Source organism: Pseudophryne corroboree, chromosome 5, assembly GCF_028390025.1.
Source record: "Pseudophryne corroboree isolate aPseCor3 chromosome 5, aPseCor3.hap2, whole genome shotgun sequence".
NCBI lineage: Eukaryota > Metazoa > Chordata > Amphibia > Anura > Myobatrachidae > Pseudophryne > Pseudophryne corroboree.
The window spans coordinates 191,499,691-191,512,794 of NC_086448.1; the positions used below are offsets into that span (position 1 = coordinate 191,499,691).

Genomic DNA, 13,104 nt, shown 5'->3' on the forward strand with positions numbered 1-13,104 from the left:
GTAGCGTGGCGAGCGCAGCGAGCCCGCAAGGGGCTCATTTGCGCTCGCCACACTGTCGGTCAGCCGGCGGTCGGGCTCTCGGCGCCGGTATGCTGGGCGCCGGGAGCCCGACCGCCGGCCAGCCGTAGTGAACCCCAGTATATGTACACCCTAGCTATGGGAGAAATTAGTAAAGTCTACTCAATTGCCTAAAAGTTAGGAAACATCACAGCTCAGGCATTATTAGGGGTACATTTATTAACATTTCTAAAAATAAAAAGTGGAGGTGTTGCCCATAGCAACCAGTCAGATTCTAGATATCATTTCACTATTGCATTCTATAAAATTATAGACAGGATCTGATTGGCTGCCATGGTCAACAACACTAGTTATTTATTTTAGAAGCTTTAGTAAATTTACCCCTTAGGGGCACATTTACTAAAGGCCGATTGTCACAGACTACAAAGTTATCCTTTTGCTAACTTTAACCCTATTTGTTCCTTAGGTCTTTGTAAGGATATTCTTATGCCTATCCCAACAGTGTTTAAATTGCTCTACTTTCTTAGCCTCTACCACCCCTGGTGTGAGGCTACACCACTTGTCCACTACCCTTTCTGTGAAGTAACTATTGTGGTTCCAGGGCTAAAACAAACATTTTTACTAACATTTAAAAATAAACACAAAACATCATCTGTTAGTAATACCACTTTCACAAAGCAAACCAAATTACCGGGTAAAGCACTTTTACCTGGTAGTTTGCAGACCAACAAGGGACCTTTTTCTGTGTGAAAGGGTCAACCCAGGTCAAAATTCCCAGGACTTCGAAGACCCGGCAATTGCGACACAGGGTGACCCTTTCACACAGTAGAAATACCCAGTTGATCGGCAAATTACTGGGTAGAACTGATCCACCTGGTAATTTGCATTCCTATATGAAAGGGGGGATAGGCTGGATGAAATGCCGGGTAAAAGCCGGGATTTTTGCACTTTTCTGTGTGAAAGTGGTATAAATGTGTTTTAGCCCCTGAAACACATCGATTTAGATTGATTTGAATCAATACAATTCAACCATTGGGAGGCAACGGAGGCATCTGCCGCAGGGCCCCTGCTCTGAAGGGGGCACCTCTCCTCCCGTTCTGTGACACCATTCAATTAAGTTAATTGATAGTCCCTGCTATCTCTTCAGTGGACGACTTCCTCACTGGTCCCTGCACCTTACAAGTCACACCCTTTTTATTATAGATACACATGTGTCATACCCTGGATTAGAACCCACGACCTATTACACTGGAAGCAGACACCTTACTGATGGAACTATTTGCTCCTGTATAGGAAATCTGAGAATTCTAACTATAAGAAGTTACTGCTCTGACAATTACACATAACTTCATATAGCATATAACTTCATATTCCTATGCAGGAGCAAATAGCTCCATCAGTAAAGTGTCTGCCGTAAGTGTAACAGGTCATGGGTTCTAATTATGGGTATGACCGCTATGAAATGTGTGATTTAGAAAAAAAGTATATACATTTTTTTCAGAACACTCCATGTACACACACACATACATACATACATACATACATACATACATACATATATATATACATACATATATTTATCTAAATATGAGGGGGGGGGAGGCACCAATGTTTATCTCACATCTGGACAACTGGGACAAATTTACGCCACTGAGTTTAGCATCTACATTTGTAGATACAATATAGGGAAGGAGCATACAGTGGCTTTTCTTGGAGGCCACTACCAGCAGATCTCTATTTAATCCCCCCCCATAAAGGCTGCTGTGAGGGGTAACAGGTGTGGTAGGAAAGCAGGACAGAGATCACTGTGAGTTGATACCAGGTGAACAGGAAAGGAGAAGCACAGGGCAGAGATGACTCCGGCTCTCAGCTCACAGTGAATTCCAGCCTAAACGCTGCACCTGTATAAATGACAAACACTTCTTAAACACATAAGCGCTGAGGCGAATACCTGGGTATATACGTTAGATGATTTCTTTGCCCCAGATCTGTGCAGCAATATCTTGTCAACCAAGCCTGATAATAATCTGATCAGAAACAATAAATTCATGTTGGCAAATCTAAACATGGCTCTAACGAGCCCAGGTAATATGGGAAGTAAGTCAGTTGCTCAGCCAAGTGTGTGGCCACATCTGTCCCTGTCACTTGCTCTTGGGATGAGTGGCATGGTCCATTTGATTTTGTAGAAGTCAATTCTACTTATGTAGTGTTCTCCATAAAAAAATACTCTCCGACAAGGGGCAAAAAAATGTGAACCCTTGCTGTCACATTTTAAACAAGCTATAGATGGAAACATTTGAATCACACTCTTCGTCAGCCGGAACATTAACACATCTTATACTGACACTTCACATTTCAACTTAACAAGAACACAGTACAGTGTATAGTATGACTTCCTATATCCAAACTTCCTAACACAAACTGCGGCTTCCCAACTGTGGAACACTCTGCCCCTCTGTATCAGACAATCTGCAGCATTTACATTTGTAAAGTTCCATGAAGATACACCTCGTCATAGAAAGTACCCGACCCTCTCTTTCATAAGACTAGTCCCTCTCTCCACTCTCTCTACCATATATATCAAGTGCTTTACTTACAGTAGATTGAAAGCTCATTTGGACAAAGCTGCCTTTAAAAAAAAAATATATATTTTTTTTTGTTCAATATACACTTTAAACATATAGTATTTGACGGCAGATAAGAACAATGGGGGTCATTCTGACCGTTCGCTCGCTGTGTTTTAACGCAGCAGAGCGAACGGGTCCCTACTGCGCATGCGCCGGCGCCGTAGTGCGCCGGCGCATGTCAGATGGCCGAAGGCCGTAGCAGGGATACGATCGCCTCTGCCTGATTGACAGGCAGAGGCGATCGCTGGGCGGGAGGGGGCAGAACGGCGGCGTTTGGTCCGGCCAACGCAGGCGTGGCCGGACAGAACGGGAGTCGGGCCGCAGTGGCTGCGTGACGTCACATGCAGCCGCTGCGGGCCAGGGAGCGATGAGTAGCTCCCGGCCAGCACGCTAAGGCTGCGCTGGCCGGGAGCTACTCTTGAAGTGCAAAGGCATCGCCGCTGTGCGATGCCTTTGCACTTCTGCGAGGGGGGGCCGGACTGACATGCGGGGCGGGCTAGCCCTGTGCTAGGTGTCCCCTCGCATGTCAGGGAAGTAGATCGTAGCTGTGCTAAATTTAGCACAGCTACGATCAACTCGGTATGACCTCCTATATGCCCATCACTTTCACCCTGAATTTGATACTCTGATATATATTTATCAAAATTGTCAGCAGTTCACTGTTAAATATATTTTGTAATTGCCTCAAGAAGAAATTATTTTAGCTTGCTTATGTCGGAACAGTTGATCCAAATATTAAATAGTAAAATAATTGCTGTCACGCCACTGCTGTGTTGTAGCCATCGTGCAGCACATGTGCAAGTATACGCTGCCAGGGGAAGAAAATAAATTATTATATAGCCTATAATGCACACCATCTAAAGATCGGCACAAGCTAAGCTATTCGGAGCTTAATAAATCAGGCATTTGTATAGCCCTAATTGAAAGCTATGGGCGGCTTTTTTAAGACTGGGTACACATTTGGACAATATCAGCACAATTTTCCATATCAGAACGACAAATCGTGCTGATCATCTAATGTGTACCTGTGATTGAATACTCCAACATCTTCTGATTGGCCATGCAGAACATATCGCGTGCGACCCGGGGCAGTCTAATGAAGAACGGAATGAGATGTTGTTCTGTCATTCATTACGTCGCTAAGTGTGTACCGGCAATATGGCATGGTGTGGGGAGAAGGTAAATTGCCCCGACCATCGCTCCGATTGCTGGTTGTCATAGTGTGTCCCCAACCTTAGGTATCCTCTGATACAGCATCTCCAGTGATACTCCACGATTTACCGCAAAAGAAGTTTAACAAATAGGCACCATAGAGAAAGAACATATATATTTTGGGTGTTTCTGGATACCAGAAACGGTTGGATAAGCCGGACAGCTGCAGTCAAACTGAGATATGGCAATAAATCTAAAAACAGGGAGAGAATTTTGCATTCTGTATAAACAATATATATTTATTATTGAATATTTCAGCTTTAAAAGCCTATGTTTCAACAGCATGCAAATTTGTGGCATTTTCCCAAGAATGAAAATGGTATATTGTCTGCAAAGTTATCAGAATGTGAAGGTTTGTGATACATCTGAACATTAGAGACGGGTAAGTGCTGCCAGCATGTTACTAGATGGAAGTCTCTAGGGAAAGTGGAGGAGATCATATTACTGGTCTCCTTGGCTTGCAGAAGTGACAAGTAGTCTGATTTTTCGTTGCCATATTTATCAAACATAGGCAACAACATGGCAGGGTGAAATTAATTCATTCTTCTGTGTGGACGACTTTGAAGTTAAAAGCTTGTAAATGTACAATCCTTTTTATCTTGTGCTCTCAGAAATCACAGATGAGGACTCTGCCACTTCTTTGTGTTATCGTATATCTTCTTCTTAACCTTTCACTATTTTATTTGTGGGGTTTTTGCAGTCATGGTACATAATTTCATAATCTGGGTGTTGGAGAATTGTCATGCCTTTTGTTTCAGGCATGTCAGCCAGCTCTGGTGGGAGATACATCTGCATTGTGGAATCTGATAGCCCCAACAGAGGTCATCTTAGTGCCGATCTCCTTTGTGGTTTTTAGAAAAGACAATCCTGACTTTTTTTCTAAGTGCAAATAAGCAGAGAAACGGAGGAAGAAGATGAACAAAAAAAAAGAAAATTGGTTCTCTCAGAACATGACATGTTATGTTTCTCAGTTCCAGTCGCATTCCAAAAATCATTTCTATACCACAAAAGGTTATTACTTAAAATTGACCAGACAAAGGACAGTTCCGTGTTAAATCAGTAAAATGAATACAGGACACGATATATATAGGGGCGAGTGTTATGGACCCTACACACTTTGCGAACCGCCGCCGAGCTGCCTGACAGCGGATACGGCCGACGGGCAACCTGGCAGTGGGGGGTCAGTGACGGGGGGAGTGAAGTCTCTTCACTCCCCCCGTCATTCGGCTTCATGGCAGTGCAGGCAAATATGGACGAGATCGTCCATATTTGCCTGCATGCACAAGCGACGGGGCATCAGCGATGAACTAGCTCGGGGCCGCGCATCGTTCATCGCTGGTGCCTCCACACTGAAAAATATGAACGGTATCTCATTCATTAATTAACGAGATCGTTCATATCTTTCAGTATTATCGCCGAGTGTGTAGGACCCATTAGAAAGCCCCTTGCGGGCTATTCCCACGAGTGTCGGCATTCTCGGCGGACGGGATCCTGGCGTCGGTATCCTGACCGCCGGGATCCCAACTGCCAGGATATTAACTACATCCCATTAGGAACAGGGCATAGAGAACTGTGCTGTCAGCTCAGACGATTAGCCACACACGATGATTATTATTATATTAACCGTCTATCTACTGGTCTCTTACCTATGGTGGCGTACAATATGCCTCATTTCTACTCTGACAGGCTAGTCAATAAAATAGACAGCTATATACGAAGGTGGGCTTAGGCTGCATACCAATAGGCAGGAATTCTTTTGTGGTGGTACTTAGGGGCAATTTTCATAACTAGTTAGGAAGGAATCTGTGAAATCATTTCAGAAATGAATAAAATAAGCACCTGCTCACTTATTTACTACAGGCGATAAAGTGTTCAATTTTTACGAGTGTTAACTTATTGCAAATATCGTCCATTAATTTCACTTGCTGCCACCTATTGGGTGTTAACTTATCATGCAGTCTAAATAGAAAATGGTTGTTAAGTGTTTCACCTGATAATTCTTGCTGGTTTTTCACATGTTAAGTACAGGTAAAAATGGGGAAATCTACCTGTACCACACAAAAAAGACAAACTAATATTGAATAACAGTATAGACAGTGCCGTAAATAGCCATTTTAGTGCTGTGTGCAAGAAACAGCATTGGTGCCCCACCCCCCACCATATACAAAAAAGGGCCAGTGCGCGCCAAAAGTATAGGGGTGTGGCTTCATGGGGAAGGGGTGTGGCCACAAAATAATACCAATTCCTATTACACTGTACAGAAGTCTCCATTATTCAAATTACGCCACACAGTAGTGCCACTTATACACATTTCACCAGGTAGAGCCTTTTTTACACATTACGCCAGGTAGAGCCCCATTTTACACATTACTCCAGGCAGAGTACCTATCACACATGATGCCAGGTAAAGTCCCCTTTTACAGAGTACGGCAGGTAGAGTCCCCTTTTATACAGTACAGCAAGCAGAGTCCCCTTTTACACATTACACAGGCAGAGTCCCATTTTTACACATTAGGCAGAATCCCCCTTTTTACACATTACGGCAGCAGAGTCCCCTTTTTACATATTACGGCAGCAGAGTCCCCCTTTTTACACATTAGGCAGGCAGAGTCCCCTTTTTATACATTACAGCAGCAGAGTCTCCCTTTTTACACATTAAGGCAGCAAAGTCCCCCTTTTTACACATTCGGCAGCCAGAGTCCCCCTTTTACACATTACGGCGGCAGAGTTCCCCTTTTTCACATTACAGCAGCAGAGTTCCCCTTTCACACATTACAGCGGCAGAGTCCCCCTTTTTACACATAACGGCAGGCAGAGTCCTCTTTTTTACACATTAGGCAGCAGAGTCCCCATTTTTTACACATCACAGCAGAAGAGTCCCCCTTTTTATACATTAGGCAGGTAGAGTGCCCCTTTTTACACATTTAGCCAGGCAGAGTCCGAGAGAGAGAGAAAGAGAAAGAGAGAGTATTATACCTACCTGTGACCAGCCAGGAGATCTCTCCTCTCCTCCTTCCCAGCCTATGCTGCGCTCTTCGCAGTGCAGAGCATTGGGAGCACACGGTGAGGGGGTGGAGCTGCAGAGCTGCCCGGCTACCTATGTGAGAAGAGGTAGCAGGGTAATGCAGCTGAGCGGTGACAGCGGGGGGACGCGGCCCTCACACTGGCGGTGTCGAATTGGCCAGGCAGGTGTTGCCAGTGGTCCTGCGCATCTGCGCTGTGTGCCAGGCGCCACTGGCACACCCGTAGTTACGGCCCGGAGTATAGACAATAATTTGTGTCCATAATAAAAGTATTTGGAATTCTTAAATTGTGTCATATGGTTGTTATAAGCATTCTTCTAAAACAGTGAAAAAATTATAGAATGTATGTGGGGTTTTGCAAAAAAAATGCTCTATTTAAATTAGGGGGCATAAAAATGCCTGTAATTATATATTTGTGTCATTTTAAGACATTATTAAAATACACCTGTCACATTCATACAGCACTATTGCACATTTCCACCCCAAAAATGACATGTCATTATTGGCCAAATTAAGAAAATTGAAAAATTCTAAGTGGCTAATTAATCATCAAGTAAAGTGTCCCAGTGGTTCTGAACCAAGGGGGTAATTCTCTCTGCACATGTTATATCTGCCCCCCTTGCAGTGCACATGGGGCCTAATTCAGACATGATCGTAGATGTGCTAAATTTAGCACATCTACGATCAGTCTTCAGACATACGGGGGACGCCCAGCACAAGGCTAGTCCGCTCCGCATGTCAGGCCCGACTCCCCCTAGCACAAGTGCAAAAATGCACAGCACCGATCAGGTCTAAATTAGCCCCATGATTTTGCCCATTAGCTAACAAATTTGCTGCTGTGATCAGGTCTGAATTAGGCCCCAAATCCCGGCATTTCTACCTTTAAATAGGGATTTCTCCAACTTTTCACCTGCTCAGAAGGTGGTGAAAAGTTTTGTGTGTTAAATCCTAAGGAGACTTAACGCTTGTTAACTTCTCCTGCAATTGAATTGGGTAATAATCACTTTTCGTGAAAACTTTCATGTAAAAAAAGGGTTATCACCTGCAACTGAATCCCCCTTCCCCCTAAATTGAAACAGAATGGGGTACAAATCATAACACACCTAAACTGATACAGAATGGAATACAAAACATAACACATAACACACCTAAACTGTTACCGAATGGAAAACAAAACATAACACATAACACACCTAGGGGTAAATGTATTATAGCGGCACGTATCATGCGGTTATAACACTTCCTGCTTTGCCTCATTACAGAGGCGAAGCAGGAAGGGACATCGACAAAATGTACTTACATTTTGTCTGCCGAAGCGGGGGAGCAAAAACTGCCCCTCCGGTGATGCCCCCCTGAGCGCACAGCGCATCAGCTCAGTGCTGAAGCGCTGTGTCTCCCTGTCCTGGCCGGCTCCAGTGCACATGCGCGGGATCTCGCTACTCACGCGAGATCCCCAGCGCACTCTGGAGCCAGCACCCGCCACAGCCAGGGACAGCTCTGTCCCTGCTGTGGTCTATTGGCATCACCACCTGCAGCTGTCGAAATTGACAGCTGCAGGTGTCGGAACATATCGGCCTGCTATCTATTAGCCAGTTTCTTACATATGGGAGAAGCGAAATCAGGGCACATAACGTGCGCTGACACTGCTTCTTCCCCATATTGCAGGGTGATACATTTACCCCCTAAATTGATACTGAATGGAATACAAAACATAACACATAACACGCCTAAACTGATACTGAAAGAAATACAAAACATTGCACATAACACACTTAAACTGTTACCGAATGGAATACAAAACATAACACATAACACACCTAAACTGATACCGAATGGAATACAAAACATAACACATAACATGCCTAAACTGATACTGAAAGAAATACAAAACATTGCACATAACACACTTAAACTGTTACCAAATGGAATACAAAACATAACACATAACATGCCTAAACTGATTCTGAAACTAATACAAAACATTGCACGTACCACACTTAAACTGTTACCGAATGGAATACAAAACATAACACATAACACACTTAAACTAATACTGAAAGAAATACAAAACATTGCACATAACACACTTAAACTGTTACCGAATGGAATACAAAACATAACACATAACACGCCTAAACTGATACTGAAAGAAATACAAAACATTGCACATAACACACTTAAACTGTTACCGAATGGAATACAAAACATAACACATAACGCACCTAAACTGATACCGAATGGAATACAAAACATAACACATAACATGCCTAAACTGATACTGAAAGAAATACAAAACATTGCACATAACACACTTAAACTGTTACCAAACATAACACACTTAAACTGTTACCAAATGGAATACAAAACATAACACCAAACTGTTACCAAATGGAATACAAAACTGTTACCAAATGGAATACAAAACATAACACATAACACACCTAGACTGATACTGAAAGAAATACAAAACATTGCACATAACACACTTAAACTGTTACCGAATGGAATACAAAACATAACACATAACGCACCTAAACTGATACCGAATGGAATACAAAACATAACATGCCTAAACTGATACTGAAAGAAATACAAAACATTGCACATAACACACTTAAACTGTTACCAAATGGAATACAAAACATAACACATAACATACCTAAACTGATACCGAATGGAATACAAAACATTACACATAACACACCTAAACTGATACTGAATGGGATACAAAACATAACACATAACACACTTAAACTGATACTGAAAGAAATACAAAACATTGCACATAATAACACACCTAAACTGATACCAAATGAAAAATAAAACATAGGCCCTCATTCCGAGTTGTTCGCTCGGTATTTTTCATCGCATCGCAGTGAGAATTCTCTTAGTGCGCATGCGTAATGTTCGCACTGCGCATGCGCCAAGTAACTTTACTATGAAGAAAGTAATTTTACTCACGGCTTTTTCATCGCTCCGGCGATCGCATTGTGATTGACAGGAAATGGGTGTTACTGGGCGGATGTATGGCGTTTTATGGGCGTGTGGCTGAAAACGCTACCGTTTCCGGAAAAAACGCAGGCGTGTCTGGAGAAACGGTGGGAGTGCTTGGCCGAACGCTGGGTGTGTTTCTGACGTCAGCCGGGACCGAAAAGCACTGAACTGATCGCACAGGCAGAGTAAGTCTGGAGTTACTCAGAAACTGCTAACTCGTTTTTGATCGCAAAAATGCGCATACATCGGTCGCACATTTAAGAAGTTTAGATTCACTCCCAGTAGGCGGCGGCTTAGCGTGTGTAACTCTGCTGAAATCGCCTTGCGAGCGAACAACTCGGAATGAGGGCCATAATACATAACACGGTTTGGTATTAGAATGCCGACAGTCGGGATCCCGGAGGTCAGAATACAGACCCCAGGATCACGGGCGCCAGAATGCCGGCAGCGGGGCGAGCGGTAGAAAGCCCCTTGCGGGCTCTCTGCGCTCGCCACACTGCAGGCTCGGTGGCTCAATAGCCTTGGCGCAACTGTCAGCATTGTCGGCGGTCGCTATTCTTACTGCCAGGATCCCAATGGCTGGGACAGTAACTACATCCCCATAACATACCTAAACTGATACCAAATGGAATACAAAAGCATGAGAAAAATGTCACTGTGTTAGTAAACTACAGAAAAAACGTGATTTGTACAAGGTGTGATATTACAGTGTAGATTGCTGATGTTAGAAATTGTGCATCTTGAATACGTTTTTTTCTATAAATGGAGAATTTTATGGCAACTCAAACTACAACATGGAACACAGAGTATGTTTCACCAACATATGGATCAGAAAACTATGTGCCATGGTGGAATATTTTACTATATTAACTGATGATGATGGAGTTCATTACTAGTCTGTCTGTTCTTATAATAATGTGCTGTATGCTTGTCATTGTTGAATATCTCAGTTAATCAGTTTTAAGATACATTTAACAAATCTCAGCTAGTGCTTCTTTCAGGACAGACTTTATTAGCATTTCTGCTTATGTAATCAATATTTAAGTTACATTTACAGTGAATTAACCTGATTCCATATGTTATGAGGGGCTTATTCATGCAAAATACACACGGTCATCTTAATACATAGGGCCGGATTCAGCGGTGGACACAAATTAGGCCTGTGCTGCGCCTTCTGTCGCTTCACATCTGAGAAAATATGGAAATGGCACAGGGGCTGTCTTTTGTAAAGAGATTCCCATCGATGACTTCTCAGATTCTCTGCTTGCATCCGAAGACGCAACAATGGTGGTACATTGGGGACATTGGGGTAGATGTATTAACCTGGAGAAGGCATAAGGAAGTAATAAACCAGTGATATGTGCAAGGTGATAAAGGCACCAGCCAATCAGCTTCAATATGTAAATTAACAGTGAGGACCTTGCACATATCACTGTTTTATCACTTCCTTATGCCTTCTCCAGGTTAATACATCTGCCCCATTGGACCTCTGAGCAGTCCTATGGATGCTCAGAATGACTGTCGCAACTGAGATGCTGGGGCCAGAAACACTGGGGCAGATGTATTAAGCCTGGATAAGGGATAAAGAAGTGATAAAGCAGTGATAAGTGGGAGGTGATAACGTACCAGCCAGTCGGCTCCTAACTGTCATTTTTAAAACCATAATGATTGGCTGGTGCGTTATCACCTTGCACTTATCACTGGTTTATCACTTCTTTATCCCTTCTCCAGGTTAATACATCTGCCCCACTGTGCCCGAAGACACACACCCAAAACGATCATGACATGCCTGCATTAGGGATGGCCATCGACCAGCGATAGTTGCCAAACATCGATGGTTAACTACTGATGGCCGATGGTTTTGCCATCAATGACAGAGAACCAGTGATTCTCTGCCATCGATGGCTGAGTAGAACCAAATATTTTTTACTTACCGGCACAGAGCTTAGCCCCGCCCCCTGCTACCTGCCCGATCTGCCAGTGGTGGCCATCAAGTGTTGAAAACCATCGATGGTTCTCATAGAAGGTTTAAGTTCCATTGATGGTTATCACCGATGGGACCTTCAATGGCAACCATCGATGCAGTGGCAAACGCAGGATTTCTAGAGGGGGGTTTCCAAATGCAATCCACAATCTCCTACTCTGCAGAAGTCTGGGGGAGTGGCAGAAGAACCTAGTAATGACCAGGATATTAATATAAACATTGGTCTTTTTGCATACTGTCTGGAATACAGTATTAATATTTAACATTATAGATGGTCTATAGTATAGGCTGTATCAAACATATTTAAATAATATAAATAAGTGGTCAGGAAAAAGTTAAACATCCCATAATAAATAAATACACAAACATAATAGAACTAGAACTGGACTTTCTAAGCACACATTCTCCCACCTCATGGTACGGCACCTGTCTCTTCTTCCTGCTAGCTACTCTCTGGTCCAGTGCACTGATTGCGCAGTTAGATCCAAACACACAGTAAAAAAAGAAGAAGTTGCTACCACTGGGCATGTGCAGCAGCTCTACTCTGTCCCTTAAACTGCATGATGTGGCGCAGCTCTAGTAATCGTATTATATACCATTGCTATTGTTGCCATAATTTGAGCCACTTGCCAAGAGGAGGGGGGTTTCTGGGCAACCGGAAACCCCCCCTGCATTTGCCTATGCGATGGGCAGCCCACCGATGACCATCCCTAGCCTGCATTTTCAAAAACACTTATCAACGCCACCCAAATGCCTGCAGTTCATCAATCAAACTGCGACTAACAACACATCGTGACCAAACCACAAAACATTGGTCATTATGAAATATATTTCCTATTATTCTAACCCCTTGGTCACTGTGTAGCTGGAATGAGGTGTATGAGTAGACAACTTACCTCCTACCTGATGCATTCATCTACCTAGCATATGGCTGTGGGCAATTAGTGAATAAGGGGTCCCTGCCCATGCAGGATTTAGAGCAAATGTTCTTCTTGCTAATTAATTCATTTCTTTCTTACTTTCTCCCATCAGCGTGGATTCCCCTTCCCTGATTGGCTCGCCATTCACCAGTGCAGAGATGTCCATCGATGGTGCAAACCATTGCTGCTTACAGCCAATGGTTTCATGCCATTGATGTTGCCCTCCGATGGTACCATCAATGGTAACCACCAATAGTTAACACACCAGTGGCCATACCTAGCTCTATGCCCCACTTTCTCAGGCAGGGCAAATCTCACAGAGCTGT

The 13,104-nt window shown here is 43.4% G+C and overlaps 1 protein-coding gene across 5 annotated transcripts in view; it reads right to left on the reverse strand.

Annotated features, from left to right (window-relative positions):
• The window catches only part of CREB5 (cAMP responsive element binding protein 5), a 775,500-nt gene that overhangs the window by 156,518 nt on the left and 605,878 nt on the right, over positions 1–13,104 (reverse strand). The window lies entirely within an intron of this gene.